This window comes from Clarias gariepinus, chromosome 20, assembly GCF_024256425.1.
Source record: "Clarias gariepinus isolate MV-2021 ecotype Netherlands chromosome 20, CGAR_prim_01v2, whole genome shotgun sequence".
Classification (NCBI taxonomy): Eukaryota; Metazoa; Chordata; class Actinopteri; order Siluriformes; family Clariidae; genus Clarias; species Clarias gariepinus.
In genome coordinates, this window is record NC_071119.1 from 22,590,602 (window position 1) to 22,607,452 (window position 16,851).

At 39.4% G+C, this 16,851-nt stretch overlaps 2 protein-coding genes across 2 annotated transcripts in view; both read left to right on the forward strand.

Annotated features, from left to right (window-relative positions):
* The window catches only part of LOC128508433 (uncharacterized), a 61,774-nt gene that overhangs the window by 13,885 nt on the left and 31,038 nt on the right, over positions 1-16,851 (forward strand). The window lies entirely within an intron of this gene.
* The window catches only part of fbxw7 (F-box and WD repeat domain containing 7), a 130,404-nt gene continuing 126,790 nt past the window's right edge, over positions 13,238-16,851 (forward strand). The window contains exon 1 of the mRNA XM_053479703.1: positions 13,238-13,629. The gene's annotated coding sequence lies outside the window, so the exon portion shown is untranslated. The remainder of the gene's footprint in view (positions 13,630-16,851) is intronic.

Genomic DNA, 16,851 nt, shown 5'->3' on the forward strand with positions numbered 1-16,851 from the left:
ATTCTTTTTCCTTCTATTGTCCTCTATAATAATTCATAAAAGCGATTGACATTTACAAAAGCTCTCAAGAGATACTTAGCCGCAGTAAAACAATTCAACGGTGAAAACTTTAAAAATAAAATCGTACGTCTTGGAATGACGGGTCAGGTGGGTCAGAGATAACTGCAGTCGTTCCTGTGAACATTTAATGAGTATAACGTCTCATCCTTGGAAATTCGATGGATAACTTGTCCCCACTCACAGAAGAGATGCATCTGTCTGTGTGAACTGTACACACAATCATTCACCAAAACCACTTGCACAATTACAGGACCCCAGCTGGGAGTCATTGCCACTGTTAGTCTCGCGAGGAGCGGATCCACGAGGAAATGTACCGCGCTGTCCAGAACGGGCAGAGTTCTGAACAGGCGCTCATGTACAGTTGCTAGGCGACGACACTATTGGGGCGATCGCTACAACTGACAGTGCGCCTATTTAGTCCCCCGGATCAGGGGCGTCTGTGAGCTCACGCAAGAGGAAGGAGTGGATAGCGCTGCCCTCAAAGTGTGTTACGCCGCCCTCAACAATGCGTGAGCGAGCAGTTCGAAAAGATGCGGTCGGTGACGCCATGTGGTTCGGAGGAAACACGTGATAGTCTTCGGCCGCTTCCGACTGAGTGGTAGTAGTAGCCTTAATGTGGGGGAGGAATTGGACACGACTAAATTAGGGGAAAATCTGGGAAAATCCGTCCCCATAAAAAAAAGAGTACCTGGGAGACCGGTGTTTTATGGGGGGAATCAGACAGACAGATGGATCATGGCTCCGGCGTACTGAGAAAACCTTCTACCTTGGTGGAATCCAAGCACTCGGATAAGTGCATTGGTGTAGCAGGGGATTATATAGGGGATATATAATCTACATACATTTGCGGATTGACTTGTCTAGTCTAGTCTAGTCGTAATAGTAATAATAATTATTACAAGTTTAATTACATTCATGAATATAGTTGCAAGCAACAATGAGCGGGCCAACCACCATGCCATTTGAGATATGTTGGTTTTGATACTTGCCCATGCCTGACACAATTACTGTTACTGTTCTTATATTACAGATTTCTTTTCTCTTGCTAATGTTGCTTTTTACCATTTGCCGCCATCATTTATTGTGAAATACATCGGTTCTTTAGCATGTTGACGTGCACAGCTCGGACACATCCAAACAAGCCCTCTAGATGGTCTACCCTGCTAGTAGAGATCAGGAAGATACACCAGTGCCAGACCGTACAAGTTAACACAGATCTCAAAGTTCCTCCAAAGTTGAAATAGATGATGCGTTAGATAATGCGTTTTTTTTTATACCTCTAACTCCCTTTATATCACTTCTCCTCAGAATACGCTGTTTCGGCGTCTATGTAAATGGACTATGCTGAGCCACGCCCCTCCAGAGAACAGCAGAGCTGAGGAACAGTCCGGGGGAGCGGAATCTCCTTATATGAGGTCACAATAGGAGAGAAAATCTGATTCCAATTTTCAAACCTTGGTCAAAGGGAAATAACTCCTGGGAAAGGAGGACAAAAAAAAAAGTCAAGAAATACTTCCTTTTGTTCGCACATACACACAGTGGTGAATTTTGCACTATGGGTGTCCTTAATATATGTGCTCAGTAAAGAACATAACACACAGCCGGTAAAGCTGCGATGAGGCAATGGTATTCTTGTGCCAAAAGATCACTTCCTTCTTGTCAAGTCATACATGAAGGGATGCTGTGGCAAAATACAAAAAAAAAAAAACACACATTGTTTACCTCCAGCACTGGAACAGATTAGAGCTCGCTACGAGAAGTGAGCGTAGAGATTTCCTGCTGTTGCATGCTGATAATCAACACCAGATGGATTTCATTTGCCTGATTTTCCCAGTCCAAACTTCTGTCTCCCTGGCACAGAGTCCTCATTAATCTGAGCGTAAATCTCAGGACAAAGGTTATCTCCAATAGGATAGTCTTCTTCGCTTCTACAATATCGTCATAAATTATATATTGTACAGTCTGTAACCTGCACGTCTGAAACAAAATAAGACACGGACAGCATGTTAACATGGAACACGAATCTGTGAAATCCACACACGCTGAGCCGAGCATGAGGCAGGGAGCTTCAGAGTCTGACTTGTAGAGACTAGATATTTGGTGTAGTGAGCACAGGATATTCACTGATCACATTTGCTTTATCCGGCTGTAAAGCTCTTCACAGCTAGATAATGTGATCTCCATGTTGCATGTGCTGTCACCTCTGTTCAAGAAACCAAGGCTGAGCAATAAAAGAAGGTGGAAATCAATTCCATTGCTTCTTAAAGGGTGAAAGAAAAGATGTTGGTTTGTTACAGTATGTCACCAACCCCTTAGGTCACCCCACCATCCAAAATTCAAGAGCGGGGAAGTTTACATCTATATAAATAAAAGAAAGATTTTGTCTGTACGTTGGTCAGAACTCGCTCTTTCAATGATATCCTTATGTTTTATACATTGAAGGAACCGAAATTTTCTGTTTTTATGTCTGTGTATCCATTTGTCTGTCCAGCCAGATTTTGTCACAGCATCATGTAAAACTTTCTCGGCAGAATGTAATGTCCTTCGGAAATTATCGTTATGAGCAATTATGTGCCGGATTATGTCATAGCATCTAGCGCATTTTTGCATGAATATAGTGCTTTTTCTCTCAAAGTGGGCGTGGCTATACTCGTAACTCGACAGAGCCCATCAACGCAAAGGTTTACCACGTATACCCAGAGTATGCGGAAGATACGGAAAGTTTGCTTATGTACCTACGAGCCGCCACAATGAAAACAGAGTGCATGTAAAATACCAGAACTGAGAGCCCAGTGTTATGCGCTAAAATCAAAGTATTGTGTAGAAGTGAAGTTGTGAGCAGTTATGCGCCAGATTTTGTCACAGCATCGCTCAAAACTGGCTGGACAGCATTTAATTGAACTTTTCCAACTTAGCGTAAACAAAGCGTAAAATACTCAACCTAACAAAATGTGGTTTCTTTGTATTAATAAGTTAGACAGAGAGTTCTGCAGTACAAAAAGACAGACAGACATGTACAGTATGTGGGCTTCAACCTGACATAACAATCTCACTGATTACATTAAAGCTGATGATTTTATTTTTATTTATTACAAATTTCTACGAAGTCTTAAAAAACCGACAACAAGAAGTATTAATGCTAGTTGTCAATATTGCACAATGATTTTTGCTCTACGTACTGACCGAAATCTTTGAACTATAAACTAAAGGTTGGAACACTGGATGCATCACATTCATCTTGACTGCAATTTCAGTGTACTAAGACCATGCATACAGGGCAAAGAGAAAAATGAAATCAGGAATATTTCGGGTGTCATGCTACACTTTCCCAACTGAGCTGTTCCAGCCAAACGCAGGCAATTGCTCGTTTACAGTTTTGAGATGAAGACAGAACCATCATCATTACCTACGTCAGTAATGCTACAAGCCCCTTGTCTTTGTATCCCCATGTGCGTGACGTGACGTGTCTATCACTCCATACTCAATATGTTCGCCAGATAAAATGTTGGTCTTGGCTAGAATTTGCAATCCATTCCTTACACGAATCTCCTTTTAAAAGAAACATTCTACAGCAGAATAAGTCGTAGAATACAATTTCAAATTGGATCATAAGATTTTTTCTAAATATCCAGAATACTGACTGTGGATCCATGAATTGATGAGCTTAAAGTGTCTATTTACTGCAGATGACATGTCGCAAATCCTGACAGACATCATACAAGCTATCTTACTACTAACATTAATAACCTAAATGTTGGCATATTAAGAAGTTGTCCCTGGATTGAACTTAAGATATTTCAGCAAAGAATGAACCCCTGAAGGCTTCACAGTATTCGGCACAGATCTCAAAGATCTTTTTTTCCCCCATCTGGATTTGAACTTAGCTCAAAGGATTCTGAAATCTAGAGCGGAAACCAGTACATCACTGAAGCAAGTCCACAATTATGGCCACGCCAGTGTCCAGGGGTGAAACCAGGGATCACAGACTCCACTGCTGGAATTGTCATCTTATATGAGGGCCATTTCATATCAGGGCACAATCCATCCATAAATATCTGTAAGTCTCAATCGTAGGGACCTAGAGCCTATTCTATAAAACTTAGGGGTACACCCTTAATAGGGTGCCAACCCATCTCAGGGCACAAGCACACACACACTCATACACTACCAGTAATTTGGTCTGTAAGTGGTAAGCTGAGTACCCAGAGGAAACCCATCAAGCACATGGAGACTGGAGGCGGGACTCGAACCCTCAACCCTAGAGGTGTGAGTAACGAGACGTAATGAAAAACAAGAAGACCGGTTCCATCTTATCAAATAACAGTGATTTTATTTCATCATTGTTTTTTTTCTTACTTTATCTTCTCTTAAATAACTTATTAAAACCTTGCACCGAATACTATATGCGCTGCCTGTATATGTTTATAAATTATTCATTTTCTTACCAGACATCTGGCAGCTGTTCTGCTCACACACTCAGACAGCTAAACCATGATGAAGGTCAATGTTGTATCCCTGGCCATCGCCAAGCTTGTATTTGTTAAAGTTCATGTCCTGAAGAAGATTCTTACGAATACTTCCAATAAGGTCCGTTACCTGACCGAACACCGGACAGCTCTGAAAAGGATGTAGGAAATCATGTAAGAATGTGGCCAGTCATGTCTGGATTTCTTGCGTCTAGACTTTCCGTTTGCAATGACACACTTGGGACGTTCTCCGTGTCAGCTGAGAAGGGGTCTGAGAACAGCTGGAACATGTTATGGTGTGCCTCAAAGTCAGGAGAAAAATGTTGATTAAGTTCCTACAGTACATTTTCAAAAGCAGAAGCATATTCACTGGCCTGGGGCTTAAGGAACTCGTGTAACCTCCACAACCTATTTTGAATCATCAAATTCAGGAACATCCATTCTGTCATCTTGCATGAATCTCTTCATGTGCTATTAACTTTATGTGCTCTTGGACCTAATGTTATTGATATATATCCTGACAACTGTTGGTTTATAATGCATTACAGAACCGTTGTTCCATCTTTACCTCTACTAATTTTATTTGTATCTATACTGCCGGTCAGATTTTGCCTGTCATCGAAGGGGCGTAAAAAAGGTCAATGCTGACCACGATAGAAAGTTAGTGTATAATGGCCTGCTGCATAGGGGCTCAGAAGGCAAAGAGTTCAAGGGTGTTGGTTGGACCATCAAATTCCCCGGTCTAAGTCCATTAAAGCACCTATGCAATGTGCCGAACAAACACATGGAGGTTATGTCCTGCATCTCATTGCACCCAAAGGATCCGTCACTAACTTCCCAGTGCAAGCCAACACAGAATACATGCCCCAATGGTTCAGAGCTGCACTGACAGCACAAGGGAAACCTCCATCCATTTATCCATCCATGCATCCAGGAACCTCTACAATGGTGACCATTGTATTTATTCGGATTTTTACAACTGTGGTAGGACAACAAGTCAACATTCTCAAGCACAATCACACTATTTGGAGCAATTTGCAAATGCCAGTTTGCCTAACCCATGTATCTTTGTATTGTGGGATGAAACCAGAGTACCCGGAAGAAACCCACCAAGCACAGGGAGAAAATGCAAACTCCATGCACACAGACCCTGATTCAGGAATCAAACCCGGACACTGGAGGTGCAAGGCACAATACTACCCACTGTGCCACCGTGCTGCCATATAAGGTGACCTACACAATACTACACTTAATGTTTTGGCTGACCTGTGTATATCAGTGACTATGGTATATTCCAAACTTGTTTAGTGTTTAAGGTGTCTGATTACTTATCGGATCCCAGGTTCGAATCGTAGCGCCACATATTTGCCATTATTTGGCCCTTGAGCAAAGCCCTTAACCCTTGACTGCTCATAGTGTGTGTAATGAGATGAATGTAAGACTGGATAGGGGCTTAGCACAGTCCAAACAGTGGTTAAGGCATTGGACTACCGATCAAAAGGTCCCAGGTTTAAAACTTACCACCAAGTTGGCACTGTTGGGCCCTTGAGCAAGACCCTTAACCCTCAACTCTTCAGATGTATAAAGAGGTAAAACTGTAGGTCGCTCTGGATAAAGGCATCTGCCAAATGCTGTTATGTAAATGTAGGGGGCTGAGTTTCACCGTTTCATGAGCTGAATGGGCTGGTGCATTGTCGTGAAGAAGGCGAACCCTCTTAGTGATCATTCCACGATGCTTCGCCTTGGTTTTGACCCTCTAGACGCATCGCGTGGAACTATACAATGTTGTTGTTTTTTTGATTCATGAACGTACCCATTTCCGGGGACATATTTCGGGCAAATATGCACAGCACAGTTTTGTTCTATGGAGTGCCCATACTTTGAAGCTCAGTATCTCAAAACCACTTTGAATGCAAATAGAACCATATAATTCCAAGGGGACGATGTGACTGATCGTAAATATCACTTAATATCTCTCTAATCTGTTCTGCCATTGTATTCTTTTCTGATAGAGAGATACTGTTGAACAAGCACTTCTTTTCTGCTCGTAGCGTATCAGTGACTCACCACCTAACTTGCTTCAACTGCAGCATCAGCTTCCTGGCTTTATGGAAAACACTTTGCTGAGATCTTTGCCTTGTCTGTAGCTGCACGGCTCATTTTTTCCTTCCCTCTATCCTCTCGTAATCCTCACACTGGTCTCCGTGTTTAGTCGGGTAATCAGTGTCACTTGTGAATATATTTCTTTATAATGCTCATCTTTTTTCTTGCATATCAGGCAGGTAATATTTCCAGTGAATTATATAAATAATACTACAATATTTATCTTTCTTAAAACCAACTTTGTTTATTATAATCTTTTCTTTAAGGACAGGAAAGAAGAAATCTTGGTTAGTTGCATAAAACCCTAAAAGTTGATCTTTTGTTATCAATAACTGCCTGGGCATGAGCGGGCATCTTTGACGTTTGCTGAAATTTTGCACCAAATTATTATTATTTTTTTAAAACAGAATTGTGTAAAAAAAGTGAAATTATAGTAATATGATGCGTCCAGAGCAAGAGCACTAACTGTTGCACCATGCAACCAAGACCACTCTTAAAAGGGCCTAGGAAGTTATATTATTATTCTACAGAGCTTCACTGAAGAACCAAAAATTTATATAAACTTGGTTTGAATTCTCGTTTAAGAATTCTAGCATGCTAAAACAAACATAAAGCAAAGATGAACCACAATAAGAAATTTTACGATGGTGTACTTATCTGAATTTTTTATATACTGTAACCATGGTATTTAGTTGCTGATATAGTGTGGTACAAGGTTCTTCCATGGTTCACTCTTTGGTACATGAACCGTATTGTGGTATTATGAGAATTGTACCAGGATTTTGTAAAAAAATATGTTATACACGTTTATGTACCATAATGGTAATATTTATACACTAGGTGTACCCGCGTCTACGTTTGTGTGGAATTTAATTGCATCATAAGTACTATTGAGAAAATGTACAACGCATTTCGTTTTCCATTACAATTTCAAAGTAGCACATCTTCTCTTTCCCTGGGCCAATTGCGGTGAAACAAAACCTATACGTTACCTCAAGCTCAGCCAAATACACTCATGTAAACCAGATTAAAATTTATTCAGTAGTTTTTATGTGATGCATGCACAAACAGACAGAAAAACCTTCCAAAAACAATCTTGATGTGTTCTATTACTCATCTTATGTCCCCCAAATTATTTTTGATATATTTTTTATTATTTTTGATATTATTTTTGATTTAATGCACAGACTTTACAGTTTTATTATATAATAATAAAAAAGTAGAATAGATTATGGTACCATTGTTTATATATCTATATATGTAACGTTAATTAAATACCAAAGTGTATATTGAAACAAACCTGTTGAACTTTGGTAGCCCCCACCAGGGGTACCAACTGAAGTGCCACAGCACTTCTATAAAGTTCCCTGGTGCCTACTATGGTAATGTATGAACTAGCACACTAATACTATGGTATATTATGGTATGTACATTAGTTTACCCTGGTAAAATTCCTTATGGGCACCAAATCTTAAATCAAAATTTAAAGACCTTGACACGCTGAGTCACCACTGCCACCACCAACCCTTATGAGACTTTTTCTACAACAGAAAAGAAACTTAAAACTTTGTACCCCTTTTGTAACCCACTTTGTAGGTTGAACATTAGCTGTGATCAGTGGATTCAAAGTCTACAGGGATAACTAGGGCCCTGATCATGCTTCAGAGGGATGAGATCACAGGTGATTTGTGAAGGACCTCAGCCTTCCCAACAATGGACTGTTCTCTCTGTTGTGGTCTGGGAAGCGATTCCGCTCCCTGAAGGCCAACACAGAGAGACTGAGGAGGAGCTTCTTCCCGCAGGCGATAAGGTCTCTCAACCACACCACTACACAGGACTAATAACATCTTTTTAAACTCCCAACATTGACTGGACAATCATGGACACTATGGACACATTCATACGCACTTGCACTACATATTTATATTTTCATTTCTGGACCATTGCACAAGACACTTTAATAAGTCACTTTTTATGCATATTTGCACAACTATTGTCACTTTCACTGCATATCGTACTGTGTATGACTGTGTATGTGACAAATAAAATTTGAATTTGAATTTGGTGTGAATGGGGGGGGGGTCAAACGTGAAAATCTTTATATCGTTTGTTTATTTGTTAATTCAGGAGTAAACGACGATGCATCTCAACCGTCCAACTTAACTTGTAAGCCGAACACCAGGGACACTTGGGACACATGTTAATGCGAGGTGTGAACGGGAGTGAATACTCCAGTGGACCAAGGCTCCAAGAACCCAGTTTCCACCGACTGAATACTAGCATAGCAAGATGCCACCAAGACCTTTTACTTACTGTATTCATCGATTCTATTGAAGAATTTTCTACACCGAGAACAACCCATAAAAAAAAAACTTACAGGCTCCATTGAAACTTGAACTGGATTCAAAGTCCAGTGTTAGAGTGCTAACCATTACAGCGTAGAACCGACACAACAAGTACACCAAGTAAACTGACCCACATCTCACTGACCTCGCTTATCAGTGTGATAAAGGTGTTAAGAAGGACCTTACTGGCAAAAACACAGGGATCGATATTCAATTTAAGTAACCTTTTGTCATTATAAACCATAAATAGAGCACATATGAAGCAGAGAGTTTACGACTTCCAGTCTCAGGATCTCTAAAGTGAGTTATGACATCTAATCTGGCTACCCTAATGCACTTTCACTAGTGCTTGGATGCCATCAAGGTAGAAAGTTTCTCAGTATGCCGTAGCCATAATCAGACTGCCTGATTCACGTCTGAAACGCCGGCCTCCCAGGAACTCCTTTACACATGGAAATGACTTCGAGCGAGGTCAGGACTGCACGAGGGATGAGGCAATATCTGCCAGTCGAATTCCAGTAATGTGCGATTGGTGCAAGCGAATGATTGTCATTCACAGAAGTGTGTCCATCTGTAAAACGCTCTAAGAGTCTAAGAGTCTCATCACCGTACTGGGCTTGAAGTCCTCTAAAATAGTCTATCGCTTCTTTACTAAAATTTTTACTTTTTAATTTATTTTTAGTTAAGTTTGACTTGAACTCCCCGTAGATAGAGTACATAAAACAAGATTAAAACCAAATATCTCTTTAGAGTGTCAGTCTAACACTTTCCCAACTGATCTACCCCAGCCAAACCCGAGCAATTGCTCATTTACAGTTTTAAGGTGAAGACAGACCCATCATCATTACCCATGTCGGTCCTGCACTAAGCCGATTCTCTTTCTGTCCCCATCATGACATGTTCATCACTCCATCCTTCATTTGTTCGCCAAGTTAGATGCTTTCTATTTGGCAGTTGCACCCTTTTATAGAGAGAAGTTTTATTACAACAGCAAAGAAAACAGACCTGCTGCAGGGTCCACAGGGATTTGAACTCAGATCATTGGAGTCAAGGGCCATAGTGCTTGCTTAATTTCCATCTAGTAGTATTGTTCTTACTACCACGATAGGTCAGTCAAAAATAATCCGCACTCCGGTTATATTAAAACTTCTGTTGTGTCTTATCAACACTTTCCGTTCATGGCCTTCCATTCAAGTTGACCATCAGCTGAAAAATTCATCAACAATTCTCAAGGGGCAGTATTGAAACATTATTAAGAAAAAGGTTCGACAATCAACAGTGCTCGTTACAGTGGGACAATTATTGAAGAGCTGAAGCCTAAACATCGGATAAGCAGGACGAAGATTCACTTCTGATGAAGAAGTGAAGACAGCAGTGTATTCATAGCTCGCAGCTCAGCCGAAAAACATATTTTAATGAGGGAACATGAAGGATTGCTCACAAACACACAAGGGGTACTGAAAAGCAAGGAGATTTTATGTCGAAAAAAAATCTGTATTAGTTTTGTATTAGTTTTATGAAATTAATTCTACAGGCAGAGTGCGGATCATTTTTGACTCACCCTCGTAGTAGGGGCTAGTTTCTTCGAATTCCGTCTTTTCTAGTAGTTGAGCTAACATATACAGTACTACAAGCTACAAGAAATGTTAGCTTACTGAGCTAGCTAGGCTAACAGACTATAATCCGTACTGAGGGTTATACGATTATTTAGGTGTTGGTGTTAGCTAACTGTATTCGTTTGTTTTTGTTTTTAGCATTTTGACATTGTTGGCTGGTTGCGCTAATCAGCACAGCGTTATACAAACTACTGGTCCAATTAAGCTGCTAGCTAGGCCACATGTTTCCGTGACATCAACAATTGTCGAATCTTGCAAAGTTTCACAGCTAACTCTTCAAACGTGTGATTAGCACCAGTAGCCATGTGTCCTAGCAGGGGTTAGCCCTTTCCTTCCCCTTCAAAAGAATTGCTGGTAACGTTGTGAGTGAGGAAGAACTGACAAACGCGTAGGAACTGGCAATAATTCGACACGACCCAAACAGTGAAACTTCTTATTTTTATCCGGGTGTAAAAAACCGCGGTCAACATCCTACTTCCTGTTTTCCAATGCCACAATACTGTAGTTCCCAGCCTCTATACGTATGACTAAATTACACAACAATGACTCCGTCTGGGTTTTTTTTCCTCTTCATATTGGGACATGGAGCTTTTTCTCAGCATACTGAGCGTATACACGGTCTTCTAAAGTATTCCAGATTTTTTTTTTCCAGGCTCATACACAGACCTCCTGCTCAGCTGGAGATGGCGCGGTGCCAGGCTAAATGCCATACTTCTCTCTCTCTCTCTCTCTCTCTCTCTGTCTCTCTCTGTTCTTCTGTCTCTCACACACACAAACACACACATTCTTCAGTACATTTCTGCTAGATTGAGATACTTAATGTGGAACTTAGAATGAGGAGCGGGTGCCAGGAGTACAGTCAAACACAGGACCCCTGTGGAAAAATACATTTCTCAGTGTTTAAACTTTGTGAACAAGTATTCTTTGGAACCAAGGTTTTTCCCCTTTAAACTTTGTATTACAAAACAATCCTTTTTTTGGAATGTAATAGGTTTTATTTAAAAAAATAAATAAAAATAAAATATATTAATTTCTTCATTTGTTTATTTATTGAATTTATTCTCATGGAATATATTGTCTGTTCTCCTTTCGTATTACTGCTAATCCAGCGTAATATGAACAAATAACATACCGGTATTAAACACTTTAGACATTTTTGTTTGGCAGCACTTTTTTATGTTATTCCTTGCTATTAGGCTCAACTGGAAATATGACTTAAAAATAGACATTTCCTGTATGATGTCATACATACACAATTCTGTAGTCGGATATTTGTTTATTTATTATGACTTTTTTTTATTTGAATAAAATGACAATTAAAATGCTTTGAAATCACACAAGCCAATATTTTATTCATAATAATACAACTAAATATATATATATATATATATATATATATATATATTTTACAATTTTATGCACAAAATGAGCTCATTTTAAATTTAAAGCCTCCTACAGGTTTTAAAAAAGTCGGGACAGGGGCATTTTTATTATGGTGTTCCATCTCCTCTTCTTTTCAAAACAGTTTGGAGACATCTGGGCATTTAGGTTATGAGTTTCTGGAGTTTTGGTGTTGGAAATTGGTCTAGTCATACTAGTCTGATATCTAGGTTTCCAGCTGCTGGAGTGTCTGTGGTTGTCTTCGACGTATTTTTCGTTTAATGATGCACCAAGTTTTTTCTATAGGTGAAAGATCTGGACTGCAGCCAGGCCAATTCAACACCTGGACTCTCCTACCATGAAGCCTTGCTGTTGTAATAGCTGCAGTATGTGGTTTTGCACTGTTCCTGCTGAAGTACACAAGGCCTTCCCTGGCGGATAGTGTTTACTGACAGTGGTTTCCGGAAGTATTCCTGGGCCCATTTAGTAATGTCAATAACACAATTATGCTAATCATGTCGTCTGAGGGCCCGAAGTCCACAGGCATCAAACAAAGATCTACAGCGTCCTTGTCACTTACGCACAGAGATTGCTCTAGTGTCCCTGAATCTTTTGATGTTATACATTATAGATGATGAGATTTGCAAAGCCTTTGAAATTTGATGTTGAGGAACATTGTTTTTAAAGTCTTCCACAATCTTTATTACGCACTCTTTCACAGATTGGAGAGCCTTTGCCCATCTTTAATTTTGAGAGACGTTCTGAAGACATTCCTTTTATAGCTAATCATGTTACAGACCTGATGCTAATTGGACTTTAGACTGTGAGAGGACACCGGAGCACCCTGAGGAAACCCACCAAGACGGGAATCGAACCCGAACCCTGTAGGTGTGAGGCCGCATGCTAACACAAGATGAAGCTTTTACTCGGTAAATGTGGTTACATTTTCCACAAAACTATTTAATATTTCTAAATCGAGAATTAGTTGTAAGTGTTTCAGACTTCTCACATCTGTATCTGTCCAATGTGTGTGTTTTCCACATAGATATTAATAAATCTATTAAAAATTGCCTTTGACTGACTTTTTTGTGTAGTTTAATATCTCAGTTTACTCTAGTACTATCACTACTAAGAGATTAATTGTGCGCATGCGCGTCCTGGGATCCAGGAACGCCGAGCGGTCGCGCCTGCGTAGAGACGGTGGGAGAATTTTGAGGGGGCGTGGCTCTGTCTCTGCGACGTCATCATCCTGAGACTGGGAGTCAGTGTGGACCAGAGAAGCAAGGAGCGTTTTGTGTGCTCTCTGCGACGGATTATTATTATTACTGTTGATATGTATTTATATATTTTTTTATTTGAAAAGAAAGAAACTTTACGGCGCATTGTTTTTAACTCGTAACGGATTATTCCTGCTGCACACACCTTTGTGGATGGATATAAATAGGATAAGCGGTGTGCGCCAGCGCGACCAGACCGGGATTTAGTCTAGTGTGTGTGAGAAAGAAATGGTGTGTGATTATTACTACCGCTGCTAGATTGTGTGTGTTGCCTTGGTTACGAGCCGCGGGGAAATTTTCGAAGACCGGCGTATGTGCACCGGAAGGAAGCCCGTCTCCTGAGCCACGCGCTGCGCTTGTTTTTTCCGTCTTGTTATTTAAGGTAAACAAACATTAAACACAATTCCTTATCAGGGCTAAGTTTGTAAACATGCTCTGCTTATGTGTGTATATTAGTATTATTTTAAAAAAGCTCTTGTTTTTTTAAACGCGCTGCCTCGTTAAAAACGAACAGGGACCGGGCTGTGTTCTGAATTGCTACCAAGTTTCCTAAGTATGCACCCTAGATTCGTATACCATAACAAGCTTTCTGTGCACTACAGAATTGTATAGGCAGCAATTTGGAACGAGGCCCAACTTCACTACGGCTAAGCTAACTGATAAAGGGTATAGGAGATGGCTAGCATGCTAACTAGCATAGCCTTTACAATTTCCCCCTCATCTCCAGCACTTTAAATAAGTTTCTCACCTCACATTTTTTACCTTGGGTTTATTTTATTTGAAAAAATAATAAAACGTGTCTGGTTTTATACTTAAAATTTAAAATGTTTATTAAAAAACGCTCATTTACAAACACACCTAGCTTATAAAGCTAGTGCTAAACACTACTCCTTTTCTAGCTTTTTATTATTTTTCTAAAATATAAAGTTTAATTCTTCTCCATTTTAAAGAGTTTATTTCCTTTCCATGGCAAAAAAACGAACTCAGATGAACATAAACAAACACGTTTATGTTTATCATTGCTAATGGGTTAGCACTCTGGCTAATAGAGTTAATGTTCTAATTATAGTGGTAATGCATAGTTATAATCTTAATTATAATAAGTATTAGTGAGAGAAAATAAGAGAACACACACTTTTGGATCCTGTTTTTAGGATTTAAGGAACTTTAAATGCATTAAAGTAGCATAGTTGCTTAGGTTAAGAGTGTGATATTAGCCAGCTAGCCTAACACACACACACACACACACACACACACACTTGTATTGATCTCTATAAAGTTAGATTCAAGTCTTGTCCTAACTTTAAATGGTAAAATGCTTAATAAATGCATGTAGTGTTGAAGTTTAAGCAGCATGACTGTGTGTGTGTGTGCGCGCAGAAGTTTCAAGCTTCTTGCTTCACTTCATGCTCCGAGCATCACTCTCACTCACTCCCACTTAAAGCCTGTGTGTGTGTGTGCAGCTTCTCCCTCGAGAGCACAGACGCATCCCACCTGCGATCTCAGGCAATCCCTGTGGGGTAACTCGCATCACTCGCGTGTTCAGTTGGTTTGTAGAAGTAAATCGGAGGAAACCCTGAGAGAGAGATGTGAGACCATGTGATCAGATAGTAACCTAAGATACAGGATTGATCCTCGAGTCGTGGAGCTGTGAGTTGGGAGCGCCGCTGCTCCCTGCACTGTCATGCCCTCCTAATAAAGTCCCCAAAGCCCTATTTGAACTATATATTGGGTAGTTTTGGGTCGTCTGATTCGGTCCTTAGACGTCACCTGATGCTCAGGTTTGAATGGACCGTTTCTGAGTGTCGCTGCTCGCTGTATTCAGTACCGTGTGTATCAGCTAATCGGTCACTAGGAACACCCCAATGCGATATAATCACGACACCCAGGTGTGGATTCAATCTGTAGCGCGATTTAAAACTAATTTTAAATGTATACATCAATAGTAAATGATGATTAGAATCGGATCAGTGTTTAAGTATGGAATAAAACTACACGAAATAAATCATGATGGAACAAATCATATATTTTCTTTAAATAATTGTTGGGAACATTTAATTTATACAAAATGCGGAATAGTTTTATTTTTTTTTACCATCAAGAGAAAATTTACCACAATGTTCATCATGTAAAACTTTTCTGTCAATCAAACATATTTTATTTGACTGTAATGCTTTTACTCTTGTGAGGAACCTATTTTATTCTGTTGACATGTTTGAAAAAGTTTTTAAATAAGTAAATAAAAATTAAATTTATAAGTTCTTGGGGAAAAAAACATTAAGCTATTTTAATATCGAATAACAAAAACTGACTCTGACTCTGAATATAGCTGTAGAAGCTGGCATGCCGTTAAAAAAGAAAATTAAGTATTGAGATTCCCTTAGTATCACGATTTTACTTTTCTGCTTTTACTTTTTTAATTTTTTTCTTTGCCTTTAAACATTTTTTTCCCCTAGATAGTTTTTCCATTTCTTTCTATTGTTTTTTCCCCCTCTTTTTTCTTTATTCTTCTTTTCACTTTTGTTATGCGTTTTTAATTTTTTTACTTGTTTGTACCTTCATTTGTTTTTGTGCTTTTTTTTATTACTTTCAGTTTTCCTTTTTTTTCTTGATATTTTTGCGTTGTCTTTAAAAAACATATATCAAATTTTTGTTCTTGGCTGTTTTGTAGACTTTTCTTTGTTGTTTGATTAGTTTAGCTTCTTTTCTTTTTTTTTCTTTTCCTTTTTATTTCTTAGTTTTATTATTTTTTTCTCATTTCTTTCCTTTCCCCTTCCCCCATTTCTTTTTTAAAAAAAATAATTTTACATTGGTGATTTTCCTAAAACAGTAGTTGTGAGGGACGGGACAAGCCAGGGACGAAGTAATGAGACATAATCGCGATACTCTGTAAATATCACAAGGTGCATGAAGTGCTATTTTCCACTTATCTCTATCAGCATCCCTACTCGAGATATCACAGACTTCCTAAATGAAAAATTTAAGATTTAAATATTTATCACAATGTCACAATTGAAAGTTTTTCTTTTTGTATATCCCAGTTAGGAACCTGAGGTCAGGGTCAAGGGTCAGGCAGGATACAGCGCCCCCTGGAGCAGATGGGGTTAAGGTCCTTGTTCAAGATCTCAATAGTAGCAATTTGGTGAGGCTGGGACTTGAACCCCTAACCTTCTGATCAGTAATGCACAGCCTTAACCGGTTGAGTCCCCACAGTACTTTTTTATCGGTTTTATCCCTACCGTCACATGCCACTCAAAAGTCTCACATAAAGTTTTAATATTGGGAGGAAATTTACCTCAGTTTACCTTCTGTCTGTCAAACATGTTTTATACGATTGTGATCCTTCTACTCCTGTGAGAAACTTATTTTATTCTGTTGAAGGAAAAACGGTCATTTGTATTTTCAAATTCCTCTCATGCCGGCGTGAAGAACGTGAAAGGTTTTGTTATTACATTTCAAACATAAAGTCAGTGTTTGTGTGTTTTGAGATGATGACGGAGGAGAGAAACCATCCGAGTGATTTAGATGAAACTGCACCGAAGATTCGGATCTGCATCTTAAAGATGACGCCGTAACTCATCGAGACGTGTACAAGTGTGTGAAC